Here is a 15,173-nt window from a genome sequence, read left to right as displayed (position 1 = left end):
TTGCAAAGATAGTGCAGTGTTCCCATAGACCCTTCACCATGTCTTCTATTGCTAACATCATACATTTCCACGGTGCATTTGTCACGACTAAGAAAGCAATGTTGGCACACTTACTATGAACTACACTCCACACTTCATTTGAATTTTACCAGTTTCTCCACTGATGTCTTTTTTTGTGTTTCAGGATCCAATCCATTTATCACTATCTCTTTTTAAAAACATCTTTTTAAATTTTAAAAATAAGACATACTCGAGGCAGAGAAAAGGCAAACAATATACAGATGTACTGAATTTAAAAAAAGTCTCTCTTTCACACAGCCAACCTGTTCTCTAGAGCTATTCAATTAATAGTAGGTTTAGTACATATGCTTCCAGAGTTTTTTTCAATGAGCGCACATATACATTGTTCCCTCAAAATGAGACATATTTTATGTAGTTTTCTATAACTTTCTTTCTTCATTTAATACTACATCATGGGCAAAACATCACCCTCATTTTTTTTTTTTTTTTCCGCAGAAACAGACATTGTTATATAACACAATTTCACATGAAATTGCAGGAACATTCTCATATTTACGTAGCTTTGTGCATTTCTGTGGATATTTCAGTTGACTTGCCAAAGTAATTCTGGGGAGAGAAGGGCATCTATTTAAAAATTTTAAAATAAATCCTGCTAAATTATCCTCTCAAGTGATTGTTTCAATTTATATTCCCACTAATCAGTATTGATGTTACTATTCTCTCTAAACTTCACCTCATCAGCATTAGATATTAAAATGTTGTAAATATATTCTTTATGAAAATGCTCCCCCATCTGCTAGGCCACAATGGAATCTTGCTGGTAGTTTTGAGTTTAGATGATTTAGTAAGGCTGGGTATCTGCACATATTTACTGGGCACTTGTATCTTTCAAATTCTTTATCCACTTAATTGATGGATGCAAACTTTTAAAATTCTACTTATATATTATTACTTTAATTTATCTTATATATTTTGATTTCTCTTTTATATGATATATTTTTTGCTAATCTTTTCTGCTAGTGTCTGGTGACTTTTTCTCATTTAACTTTGGTTTGTGGTATCCATTTTGGTATAGAAGTGATTCATTTTATGTAATCAAAGCTGTTAATATTTTCCTTTAAGGATACTGGATGTCATGTTATGCTTGGGCAAACCTATCCCCCACCCAATGATTCAAAAACAAAACAAAACTTTAATACTTTCCTAGGACTTGTATAGTTTCTTTCTTTTCTTTTTTCTTTTGTTCTTTTTGTTTTTTTTTTGAGACAGGGTCTGTCTGTTACCCAGGTTGGAGTTCACTGGTGCAATCATAGCTCACTGCAACCTTCTGAGTAGCTGAGACCACAGGTACATGCCACCATGTTTGACTAATTTTATTTTTTGTAGGGATGGGGTTTTTCTGTGTTGCTCAGGTTGCTCTTGAATGCTGGGATTCAAGCAATCCTCCTGCCTCAGCCTCCAAAAGTCCTGGGACTACAGGTGTGAGCCACTGCACCTGGCTAGTTTCATTTTTTGAGGCTAATAAGTTCATCGTTCTTCCAAATTGACACTCAATTGTCCCAACGCCTATCTAAAGTAGCCTCTTCCACACTTTGCCTACCAAAACATCTGTTTACTCCCTCCGTAGCATCTACCAGTCTACCAGTCTATCTTTAGTGTACTTATTTGTAGACCATGCTTCTCCCTAACTAGATCATAATTTTCATGAGTGTGGAACCAGGCCTTGCTTGCCTAGGATGTGTCTGACATTTTGGATGGCGCCCATGGTGCCCATGGATGATGACACGCTCATAGCTGAAGAATCCTGATTCTCCCTACTGGTTTGAAATGTCCCCTTGATTGTGGGCTGTTTCTGGACTCTTCTCTCAATTCCAGTGGTCTCTCCTTTCCCTATACTAGAATCTACTTGTGGTGCCAGGAATATAGCTACTCAGCTTACTTGGGTTTCCATATTCTCAAATTTTGATTGTTTTACCTAAAACTTACTAATCTCCCAAATTTACTCTTTTAGATGAACTTTATGGTTACCAAGTCCCAAAAAATGTGATTGAGATTTTGATTGGAATTATACACATATTGATTAATTTGGAGATAATTGATATCTTTATGTTACTAATTTTCCCCTGATAGGAACATTGTGGATAACTTAGTTTACGTACTTTGCAAAGTTTTCTGTTTTTCATCTTTGTTATGGTTTTCTTCTTTGCACACCTCTTGTTAAATTTCCTCTTTGGCAGTCCATACGTTTATGGTTTTGGTTCTATTGTGAATGAGATTTAATGTTTAGTTACATTTTCTAGTTATTTATTGTCAGATATGTATGTATATATACACATATGTGTGTGTGTGTGTGTTTCTTACTTTCAGTCACTAGTTAGTACTATTAGAAACCAAGAGAATCTCTTGGATTTCCTAGGTGGAATCTTTTATAGATATAGGAAAGGATTCCTCAAAACCCGGACCTGTGTGAGGCTGGGGCCCCACATTTGATAGAAAAGAGGGAGGAGATCCCTAGGACAGAGCACAAACATGCATACCCACTGCTGTGCCAGGCTGCCCCCTGCCTTCTCTGCTTTCTCTGCAGTGATCAATGCACTGTGAAATCAGCAGCTAAGAGGAGACCAAGTGCCAGCCGTGTGGTGTGGCTGTACGTGCTCTCAGAAAAGAGGTTGCTGTGGGCCACACTCATCAGGGAAGGCAAAAGGAAATGAGACCTGAAGTTTGGGTGGCGTGAAAGTAGAGTGCTTTCTTTGGATTTAATAACATGAGATAAGATCCGGAGGCAGAGAGAAGGTGAAGCTGTCCGGGAAGAAAGGCAACTCCATACTTGAGTTCAGGTGGTATTAGGATGCCATAGAGAATACAGCTGGATTGTGAGAGGGAAGAGAACGAGAGTCTCAAAATTAGCTATGGGAGTTTGGGCTTTATCGTGCTCTAGTTAGAGACTGACTCCAGAGGCCATGTGAAATCCTGAGGGTGAACAACTGAATGAATGAGTGAGTGATTCAGTGAATGAACAAATGAAACCCCAGTCTGACAGGAAGCTGAGAAAAGCAAGAATATGGGGACTAAATAGACATGAAAGAAAATGTGTTTCCATAACAACCACTGTGTATAAAGCACTTTCACATTAGCCCATGGAGTCCATGCAAGCATCTTTATTTTGTAGGTAGGACTAGTCTCATCTTTAACAATGAGAATACTAAGGCTCTGAGAGGGTAGGTAACTTGCCCAAGGTCATGGGCTGGTTAGACAGTAAGCTGGAATTGCTATTATTTAATACTAATCCAGGTCAGACCTTAGTGCTTCTACTCTTTCTCCTGACAATGCTGCCCACATCTCTAGGAGGAAGACGCTGTGGTTAAGAGCTAGGCAGGGGCTGGAGAGGCTCTATCAGTCATCAACAGTTTACATGTGAGTCATACATAAGCTGATATGAATTAAAAATGCCAGTTCATTGCATTCGGCTTAGCTGATCTGATAAACAGACAAAGTGAAAGGCTTGGCATTGATGTTGTGGAGAGGAGTGCAGAAGAGGGGAGGAGGAGGCGGGGTTCTCTGTGTGCACAAACAATACGTTGGCAACGGAAAGGACAGAGGCTCAAGTTCAAGCCCCTTTCGGCACTCGTTCACTTAAGCTCCTCCCATATGTGGGGTGCTGCAGTATAACAGTGAAGATGACAGACAGGGTGCCATTGTCCGGGAGCTTCTGGAGATGGGCAATAACCCCCCCAGACACAAACTCACTCAAAAATTATCAGCTGTGTCCAGCACAGGGCAGGACATGGCAGAGTGCTGAGGCAGAGTATCCACTTCAGACAGAGTGGCCAGAGAAGACCTTCTAAGGAGGTGGCATTTAAGCAAGATGCCAAGCCACGTGGACAGCAGGCAGGGCGAGAGGTGGGAGGAAGCCTGTGGTGAATAAAGGACAGCATGTGCAAAGGCCCCAATGGAAAAGCCATGGAGGCTGACGCTGGGCCAGAAGAGGCAGGCAGGGTCAGGGCTGGAAGGACTCCGTGGGTGGGGGAAGATATTTGGTGTGCACTATAGGAGCTGAGGGAAGTCACTGGTATATTTTAAGCTGAGATCTGACAGGTTCTGATTTACATTTTAAGATCACTCTTGGTGCCTGGGTAAGAAAAGATTGACAAGGGCAGGAGTGGATGCAGGGAAATTAGCTAGGGGCTGCCACAGGGGGCCAGTGACCGCTTTTATTATAATTTTCTGATGGTCATCAGCAAAGACTTGGTTTGCCAAACCCAACAACATTTATTAAGACTGTTATTGAATACTTTTCTCATCTTATAGAAATCAGAGTCTATAAATGCTAATGAGCAGTTCTGATCAATAGAGATAATTCCAGGCCATAACAGACATTGGGGTTTGTGAGAGCAGCTCCCCTGTAGGTGCACACTGGGTCTTCTTCTGAGTTTTGATATCCTAAAAACAGTTTTCGGCCCCCCTCTCCCTTGCACTGAGCCCCCAGGTAGGAGAAACTGAAGTGGAGGAAAGAGGTGAAAAGATCTTCCTTTCTACTGATGACTTGCTTGTCTGCGTGAGCATTTCTTTGGGCACAAACACAAAACAGGCCATTTCTAGGGAAAAGGAATGAAGCATGTTGCATGTCAAGTTCTGTGTTGAGAGCTGCAGAAATGTGTAAGGCTCCGCGTTTGTCCTGGAGGAAACTTACTGAAGGAGACACCCAAAACATAATAATATATGCAATAGGTGCTAAAGAGTGAGATAAATAAGATGCCATCAAAATAACCGGAGGAGAAAAAGAGCTAAATGTTTGTAGAAAATCTCCTATGTGCCAATTGCTTTGTGTACATTGCTGAGTATCCTCATAAAACCTTGCAGTTGAGAGTGAATTCTCACTATTTTGCTGTGGAAGAACTGGAGTTCCAAGGGATTAACAGAGGCAACTAGCAAGGGTCAGAGCTGGTATTCAAACCATGTCTGTCTGGTACCAAAGGCCTTTCTTTTATACCATCTTCTTCTTTTAATTTGAAGAGGCAAGGAAAGCTTCCAGGAGGCAGTGTCTTTGAGAGTTTTGAAGAAAGGAAAGTGTGGAGAAACTGAGGGAGAGGAAGATGGCAAAAGAGGGAAAGGCATATTCAGAGGCATCAAAAGTGTAACTGGCCTTCCGGGATCCAGTTTCCCTCCCATCCTTTCAATCCACCTTTTCCATCAGGACCAGGGCGATCCTTCTGAACACTCCTCTGACCCAGTCTCTCCTCCTTCTCTACAGGATAAAGTCGGACTTCCGAGGGGACACACCAAGTCCCTCCTGGGCTGCCCCAGTTGCCTTCTCCCGTTCTTCTCACCCTTTACTGATTTCCTTCTTATTCTCTTGCTTCAGAGACTTCTCTCTGCCTGGAAGTTCCCCCTGCACATGCCCCCATGCCACCTGTAGCGGGCTGACTTGTGTCCCCCAAAAGGATATGCTCAAGTCCTTACCCCTGGTACCGGTGACTTTGACCTTATTTGGAAATATAATCAGATGTGATCAAGTTATGACAAGAAGGGCACACTGGATTAGGGTGGGCCCTAAATCCAATGACTGATATCATGATAAGAGAAAAGAGAGGGAGATTTAGATACAGAGACATGAGGGAGACACAGGGAAGGAGACCATGTGATGGAGGCACAGATAGAAGTAACGTGCCTGCAAGACAAGGAATGCCAAGGGTTCCTGGCAACCACCAGAAGCTATGAGAGACATGAGACAGATTCTTTCTCAGCATTTCCAGAGGGACTTTGGCCCACTGAGAACATGATTTTGGACTTCTAGCCTCTAAAACTGTGAACAAAACACATTTCTGTTATCTTAAGCTATTCAGTTTGGTGCAGCAGCCCTAGTAAATTCTTCTACCCCCTGACTGATGTGTACTGGTAGGTGCCTCACATCCAGTGGGCAGCTTTTCCACAGGCTTCTCCTCGTCCTCCCCATCCCTGCAGTCTGGTGAGATGCTCCCTCTACAGGCTCCTGCTCTATCAGAGTCATCCGTTGACTTCCCTGTCTTGCTGAATCCCTTAACTCTTGTGCCAGTGTCACATTCACTTCTATATCTCTAGTACCCAGCATGAGGCCTGACCCATACTAGCCCCTTGGTGAATGTTGTTTGATTGAATTGATGAATGAACGAATGGCTCACCAGCTTTCAGGGACCCCTGTGGTTCATCCAAACTCACCCACTGTCCTTGCCAAACATCTGTCACTCTACAAGAGGCAACTCAAACAAATCCTATATGCTAAGGAAGATACTTCCTATTTCTCTGGAAGTTCTGAGCTCTTCCTTCACCACTCACATCCAGCCCCTTGGATCTTACAGCTGTATCTTTGGTGCTCTACACTACCAAAGACATAGAATCTAGCCACACAGAACCTGGACCAGAGCTCGCTGCTGAGTCTAAACCTGGGAGAAACTGGGATACTGCAACCACAGTCTCACACTTTTTAAATTCAGCCCTGTAGGTTCCCTGAGCCTATAGTGATACTGATAGTCATACTTTAAATCTATAAATAGTAAGTACTAGGCACTGGTGATTCAGATAGGAATATGGCATGCTTCCACCCCTGCATGTGGTACAATCTACAGTAAATGTATGTACAGACAAGGCCCCCAACTTAGGACAGGGAGATGAGACCAGGCCTCCTGGGAGAGGTAACTACTGAGCTGAGTCTTGATATCTTTATAAGAGAAAAGAGAGATGAGAGATTAACAGGATGAGTCCAGATTAAGGGAGTGGGTGAGGAGGGTGAGAAGGGGACAGAATGTGGGCAGAGAAAAGAGGGTATGCAAAGACACAGATGGGATGTAGAGGTTGGCCCACCCAGGAAATGACAAGCGCTTCAGGAAGACATGAGGTGCGAGTGGCTGAGACCTGAAGCGCTGGCTCAGGGAATGGTGATAACATCCAAGCTGCAGAGAAGCGAGGAAGTCATAGTCCCCATTCTCCTAGTGAGAGCAGTTTCCCTGGTGCTGGGGCAGGGCTGAGGGCAGTGAGCGAGGGGTTCCACCAAAGAAGGGCTTTTGAGTTGGTCTCCTAAGTCTGGTATCTGGTTTGCCTGGGTTGCATCTTGGGCACTCATGATAATCTGCAGTCTAACGCCAGCAAGTATGCCAGCTCAGGTAACTGGGTCTCACTGGGCCCCTGGTTCTCCCTCCCATTCTTTGGTGGGGCTGCCCTGAAGTTCTGCTTGCCCTGCGGGGGCTGGATAGTGACTTCATTGCTGACTGCAGGGACATCCAGGGATGTGCAGATATTTCTGTTCAAGTCTGAGATCTCCACACGCCTTTCCTCATAGTGTTTTCAGAGTTCCACCTCCCACTGCAACACTCACCCTCCCCCCCACCAACCAATAGCAGGCCCTAGCTAAGGGTGCACCCACCTGGCCCTCACTCCCTTACCTCTTCCCACCAGCCCCCTCTGAGACTCCACTGTGCTTTCCTGAGGCTAGCGTAAGGTTCATGACGCTCAGCTTCAGCAACAGGAGATTTTCTACCAGAGCCTAGATCTGAGAAGTTGGGAGGACAGTGGATTCTCACAGCAGGGGCCTGTCCCTCTCAAGTGCTGTCCACAGGCAAAGCTTGCTTCTGGGATTATGGTCCTCAGTTCTTTTAGTCTGAAGGAAACTTGGACACACTAGGTATTTAAAAAAAAAAAAAAAGATTCCCACCTCCCTGCTTATAGGCAGTTTATCTCTACCCCATTGCAAATTGGAAAGACATGCAAAAATGAGAAAAGAAAAAAAATTCATGGCACCTTGACATGTTGATTTTACTTGCCTTCTGACTGGGCCCCAGAATATGAAAGGACTTTGGATGCTCCTAACCAACAGTCACCACCACAGGAACACAATAAACCCTTCACTGATGTGAGTCACGATGGTGGATCTTTACATTAGGGGAAAATGGCATGTGAATGAACAGCTGCTGCACGGGGAAGGGGGTCAGAAATCACTCCTGTCCCCACATGAGAATGCAGCTGAAATTATCTTTGGTGACATTGGAAAGGGCAATAAGAAAATAATACTTGTTTTATCAAATGTCCCCCTCTAAGCTGCCCGAGCTGCAAACTAACAATTAAACCATGATCATAATAGCCGACAATAATAATTAAGTATCACGCTATCCAAAGAGCAAAAACTGAGAAGACAGCCCAAAGCCCAAATCCAGCATTGGTGTCTAAAGCAAAATAAAAGGCTTTTCTCTTCAGGGACCAGCTGGCATTCAAAAGAAATAAAAGATTCTTTGGTTATTTTCTAAAGTGGAAAAATAAAACTGGGCTTCAGGTCACTGAAAACGCCGCAGAATGTTCCAGGGTAGTGACTGGCGTCTTGGACTTAGGCTGTGACCTTGTGCTTCCCTCTAACGTGCTGGGCGACCTCGGGCCAGCTGCCCTCTCTTCATCACCCTGTAACCAGAGGCTCTGAGACTGCCTATCACTAGACGGAGTCCAGAGTCTGCCCTGTCGGTGTCAGGGATTCTGTGAGGGGCCAATGTATCTTTGTCCTTGGAAGAAATGTTTCCATAAAGTAAAAACACTGGTTGTGGAGCCAAAGACCTGGGTTCAAATTGTAGTTGTTTTTTTTTTTTTTCCTTGCTCTGTCACCAGGTTGGAGTGCAGTGGTGCCATCTCGGCTCACTGCAATCTCCGCCTCTTGGGTTCACGCTATTCTTCTGCCTCAACCTCCCGAGTAGCTGGGATTACAGGCGCATGCCACCTCACCCAGCTAATTTTTGTATTTTTAGTAGAGACCATTTCACCATGTTGGCCAGGATGGTCTCAATCTCCTGACCTTGTGATTCGCCGGCCTCGGCCTCCCAAAGTGTTGGGATTACAGGCGTGAGCCACTGTGCCCGGCCTCAAATTCTAGTTCTGAGAGAGCTAATTTTGGTGACCCTGAAGAGCCTCAGTTTACCCCATGTAAAATGGCTGTAATTTCAATCTATCAAGCAGCATTGCTAAGAGTATTATCATAAATGAAATCACATATAAAGCATGTAGCACATAGTATTAAAAATCATCAAATGGTAAAATCACCTAAAATAATTCCATTTTTGTTCAATTTATTTTATTTTTTACTTGACTAAGAGAGATGGGCTAAAGTCTCTTATAAGGATTGTCAATTTCTCCTCATATTTCTGACAGATTTTGCTTTATGTTTTCTCATTAGGTTACTTAGTGCAGAAAGATTCATGACTGTTAGCATTATTGTGGACTATGCATTTGATCATATGAAAGCGTTCCCTGTGTCTCTTTTAATGTTACTTAACCTTGAATTTTACCTTTTTTCTTTTAAAGAAAAGCAATATTGTGATCCCTGCTTTTTACTTCCATGTGTTCTCATGCTATTCTTTTGTCCCAACCTTTCATTTTTGAAATTTTGTTGTTCTTCTGCTTAGCAGCATTCTTTTAAATTTTATCCAACCCAAGAATCTTTGCCTTGCAATATGAATGTTTCCCAGCTCATAGCTCCTCACACCTCCTGCTTTCCCTGCCATAGGTCAGTCAGTAGTTGCTCTACACGTTACCATATTGGCTTCCTTTCCCTGTGCACTATCATCTCGGGGCCTCTCTCTGGGAGCCTGTGTTTGCTCCCTTTGCAGACCCTTTGCTCAGCATCTGAGTTTTGCACTCTGCTCAGGCACCTGACCTTAGTTCTTTGCCGATCCTTCAGAGAAGCCTCAGATGATAGCACTTCTGTGCTCTGGGCCTTATATCTGGTCACCCTCCCAGTCTCCTGCCCATCCTGAGCTCCTGTAACCTTGATCTGCTCCAGAGGCTGCCTCCACTCCCCCCATTCTCTTTTCTCTACATGAGGCCTGGAGCCTTGAATTACTTTGTGGGATAGATACCTCCAGCCCCACCCAGGACCCTGTTCCCACTGCAGAGCGGCACTGGACTGTGAAGTGTGTGAAAAATTAACCTTTATTATGTTAAACCACTGAGATTTGGGGATTATCTGTTATATCAGTTAGCCATTACTGTTGGTAATAATACAAGCTTATTTCCATCATTCTGTTTTATGCTTTTTTTGTTTTGTTTTGTTTTGAGACAGAATCTCACTCTGGCACCCAGGCTGGAGTGCAGTGGAGTCATCTCAGCCCACAATAAGCTCCGCCTCCTGAGTTCAAGTGATTCTCGGGCCTCAGCCTCCTGAGTAGCTGGGACTACAGGTGCGTGCCACCATGCCCAGCTAATTTTTCTATTTTTAGTAGAGATGGGGTTTAGCCAGGTTGACCACACTGGTCTCGAACTCCTGGCCTCAAGCGATTCACCTCCCTCAGCCTCCCAAAGTGCTGGGATTACAGGCATGAGACACCATGCCTGGCTGTGTTTTATGCTTTTTTGGGTTATATTTCTTAGTTTTTAAGTTTTCTTTAGTGATTTGCAAAGTACACATTTTATTTTAAATTCTATGGGTGGTTGTCTTTAAGCATTTTCAAAAGTACTCCTAAACTTGTATTTTCCCTAATCATCAAATTTAAGAAAAATAATATATTATACCATTTTACTTCTTCTTATGTAAGACAGTAAATCTTAAAAAGGTTTTACCTTTCCCTATGCCCTCCCCCAACCATCAAACCATTGACAATATAAGTAGGGACTACAGGCCCAAGTTATGCACAGTCTTTCATGGTCACCAATTCTTAGTACCGAGTAGTTTTTCTAAACATCTTAGTAGGCTAAAAATTATATGTCTGTATTAGCTTCCTATGGATGCTGTAACATATTACAACAAACTTGGTGGCTTAAAACAACAGAAATTTGGCCAGGCATGGTGGCTAATGCCTGTAATCCCAGCACTTTGGGAGGCCGGGGCAGGTGGATCACCTGAGGTCAGGAGTTCTAGACCAGCCTGACAAACATGGTGAAACCCCATCTCTACTAAAAGTACAAAAATTAGCCGGGTGTGGTGGTGGGTGCCTTTAACCCCAGGTACTCGGGAGGTTGAGGCAGGAGAATCACTTGAACCCAGGAGGTGGAGGTTGCAGTGAGCCAAGATCACGCCACTGCACTCCAGCCTGGGCAACAGAGCGAGAATCCAAATCAATCAATCAAACTAACAAACAAAAATAAACAAAACCAGAAATTTATTCTTTCATAGTTCTGGAGGCCAGACATCTGAAATCAGTATTGCTGTGCTTCAGTCAATGTGTCAGTAGGGCCATGCCCCCTCTGGAAGCTCCAGAATAGACTCTATTCCTGCCTCTTCCAACTTTTGATGCTGTTGGCATTCCTTAGCTTATGGCTATATCACTCTAACCTCTACTATTGTCTTTGAATCACCTTCTCCTTTACGTGTACAAAACCTCTGTCTTTCTCTTACAAAGTTGCATGTGGTTGCATCTACGGCTCACCCAGATAATCCAGGATAGCCCCTTCATTTCAAAATCCTTAATCACAGCTGCAGAGATCCTTGATCCAAAGAAGGCAATATTTCCAGGTTCCACGCATCAGAACCTGACATCTTTGGGGGGCCACCGTTCAGCCTACTACAATGTTTTTGTAAGTTCCTCAGGAAGCCTATGAGAGTCAATTTTATGTGGCTTTTGTGCATATCTGAGAATAATATGTCACCTTTGTAAGTGAATTATATTTCCTGGCTGAATCAACACTTCTTGGGACCAATAACACCACTGACTTTGGACTTTGGTATTATGTTAAAGAAAAGGAGTCTTAGGAGGGTTGGATTAGTTGTGGTGGTTTTGTAAATGAATATTTTATAGAATGAGGGATGACTGTGTACTTGCTTGTGTGAGTTGGTTTTGCCAAATGCTTGTAGGGATTTTTTATGATCCATCCTGAGCTCCTATACCCTTGGTCTGCTCCAGAGGTTGCCTCTGCCTCCTGCTTTCCCTTCTACCTCACCCAAGGCCTAGAGCCCTGAATTATTTTGTGGAGTAAGCACTCCCACCCCTTGCAATGATTTCATTTTTCATCACATTGTATCTAATTTTTGCCTGGAAATTCAATGAATCCTTTCACTTCCCTGAGAACATTTTAGCCCTGGTCACCCCACTCCCAACCTTTTCCCCAGGGGAGATGGTAGCCTTTTGTATTTTATTATTCCTTCTGCTCCGTTTCATTGCTGTTCTGCATTTGTGCTTCCTGGATTGGCACTCTGTCTGCCATGTTTGTCTACTTTTCATTACTTGGAGTCTAGCTTGTCTACTACTTCAATGCTTTTATTTCTTACAAGGCAAATGCTTCTGTCGTGTATTGTAGTTGTTACTGTGTGTTTAATTTCTTCGCATTCCTTTGTCACCTTCATCACTGTCTGTCTATCTCAGAATCTGTCCTCCCCCATTCCATCATCTATCTTCTATTGATCATCCATATTTCTTATATTCAAATGAGATTATTATGCCTATACCTATTTACATTTTCTTGTCTATTATAGCAAAACATTTTTAGAAAAAAATTTTGTATTTTTTTAGGGACATGTTTCTCTTTTAATGAATGGTATGTGTTAAGTGGCATCACACAAGTTTATTTTATGTATTTTTTATTTATTTCTTTACTTATTTTTGGAAAGGGAGAGATCTATACTGGTTCAGTATGGTCAACCCACAGGGAATGTGCATTTCTTTGGTTGAACAGTTTATTCTCCTCCTAAGAGATGTTGGAATTAAGTTTTAGGATCTTAAACCGGTAGTCAAGTTGATGCATTCCAGCTAATTCAACTACTCAGTGTAGCTCGGTTGGATTATCGTATGAGGATAATTTGAAGTAGTTTGAGTTTCTTTCTCTAGAGGTGTTCTACGAAAAGTTGAATGGCCAGAGAGTGCCATCATTCTCAAAGCTACATTTATACCTACCAGGCTACCCACATCCTCTCCTTCAAAAAATGTTTACATTCCTTTTGGCTATTCCCTGATTTGTTGAAGCCTTAAATCTTACAAAGGAATACCCCACTGTGTGTTTGCTTCTCTGTTCAATTCCTTTAGGAGGTCAGCTCTTGCAGTGTAAGTACATGGACCTTCTCTGTTTAAGGTTTAACTTGCTGTAGTTGCTCAGAAATAAACTCTCTGGAAGCTATTGAACCTGCAGCCATAATTCCTGCCAAGAGCTGTGAATGCAAGCTTCACTTCTGGTGCCTTCTGCCTCCTCTGGGCCAGCTGCCCACTTGCTGGCTGGAGGGAGGCAACACTGACCACAGTGGGGAATTGCTGCCCTGTGACTGATCTGAAATGACAGCAAGGGAATCCAGGCTTCAGGCACAACCAGATGTTTTTCTAGCCCAGCGTCCTCCCAGGAAGACAAATTCCACTGGGCAGGGGTCCTGGTTAACCAAAACCATGCCCCCCAATGCCTGCTGCATGGTGACCAAAATCTAAGAATGGAGTTTTCAGTTTTCCCTATATGTTAATCATTAAGAAGTATCCATAAAGTTAAAAAAACAAGGACTATTAGCCAAATATGAGCTTTATGGGCATCAGGAGCAGAAATCCGAGTGTCCAGAGTGAGAAGTTCTCTACCTTCCATGGGTCCCAGACCTCTGTAGAGAAAGCATGTCAGCAGAGGACTGTCTCCTCTCCCTTCCTCCTTCCCCCTCCATGAAGCCAGCCAACTATAGCTTCAACCCTAACCACATTTGCACATACAAAATGACTCAGTCCTTTTGAATATAACCAGGATCCCTCAAACAGTGCTCCTAGGCTCCTCCCTGGCTTCCCAGCCAATTTATCCTCTGCACTGCTGCCACAGATCTTCCTGAAGCCCTCATATACCTCCTAGACAATGAGCTCTTCCAGAAGCAGCTGTGTACACTCCTATCTTTCTCCCTTTCACATGCCTGGGAGGGCCTCACCTCCACCCTGCATGGTGAGCTCCTATGGTTCTTTCAATTGTAAAAGTGCTTCCTCTCTGTAGTCCACTCCCAACTGCCATACAGAATTATGATCTGTCCTCGCAGACACTTTTCTATTGTGTTTCGTGCATACTTCTACTATAGCAGTTATCACATTATCTTAGAATCTATAGCAGAAACTGTGGGTTGGATGATCTGTGCTTCATTTCCAAACCTCTCATTTCTCTTTACTATTGAGGTTCTAAAAGCAAAGCAAAATCGATTTCCCACTTTTCCCCTGCCAGGTGTGGCAAGTTCTGACTAATGAGATGTAGGACAATATCTCTAAGGATAGTGGTCCTTCCCAAATACACAAGCAAACTTTCATTAGGAGAGAGCTCCGTGCCCTTTCCTCTTCCCTCTTCTTTTAGACTGGAACACAGACATAATGTCTGGAGCTGCGGCAGCCAACTAGGTAGCCATGAGGATGAAAAGCTCGGGATGGCAGAGCAAGAAGAAAGGTTATGGCTTCCTGAGCAGTGGTACCAAGTGTGGATGGGACCTTCAGATTCTTGTTCCAGGAGAAAAATGAACCCCCATCTGTTGAAGCCAGCTTTAGTCTGTTTTTCTATTTTCATTCCTAACTGATATAATTTCTATCTATAATACTGAGACCTTCAAGGGGAAAAGCTGTTTCTTATTTATATTTATACCCCCGTGCCTGGCAGCATGCCCAGCACTGAGTAAATGCTCCAAGTTTTTAAATTGAACTGAACGTTGTTACTGTCTTTAAAATGTTCCAACAGCTCCTTATTATGCTGAGAAATCCATTCAGAGTTCTCGTCTTGGCCTTCAGTGTGTAAAGACTCCACTTTACCACACAGCCTTATTTGCCCACATGCATGCAGCTCCAGCCACGTCAAGTGAGTGCCCTTTCATGGTCAGATCCTATATTTTCCCCTATGTTCATGCCTTTGCTCTCCTACCCCTACCTGGAAAGATTGCCTCTACAGTCCCAGGCAGAACTCCTCTCTCTCTTCTCTGTTACTGAACTCCATTGCTTGGCTTGCACTTATAGCATTTATTTTATCTTGGAGGTAGCTGTCTGTTTGACTGTTTCCCCACTAGAATGTGAACTCTTGGCAGACAAGACTTGGCCTTGGTCTGGTCTTTGTGTTTCCAACTGCACAGCATCAGACAGTCTCTGGCACAGAGCAGGTATTCAATGCATATTTTGTTAGATGGAATCAGACCACAGCCTGAATGGCAGACTGAAAAGAGCAAAGACTGACATTAGACAGAACATGTTCAAAATCCACAATCCGGGGTGATTGTGAGATCTCAAGGA

At 43.3% G+C, this 15,173-nt stretch overlaps 1 protein-coding gene across 1 annotated transcript in view; it reads right to left on the bottom strand.

Annotated features, from left to right (window-relative positions):
* CSMD2 (CUB and Sushi multiple domains 2) overlaps positions 1–15,173 on the bottom strand; it is a 655,333-nt gene that overhangs the window by 147,223 nt on the left and 492,937 nt on the right. The gene's annotated exons all lie outside the window — the stretch shown is intronic.

This window comes from Piliocolobus tephrosceles, chromosome 1 (assembly GCF_002776525.5).
Source record: "Piliocolobus tephrosceles isolate RC106 chromosome 1, ASM277652v3, whole genome shotgun sequence".
Classification (NCBI taxonomy): domain Eukaryota; kingdom Metazoa; phylum Chordata; class Mammalia; order Primates; family Cercopithecidae; genus Piliocolobus; species Piliocolobus tephrosceles.
Note: the sequence above shows the minus strand (reverse complement) of the source record. Positions and strands in the feature narration are given on the sequence as shown.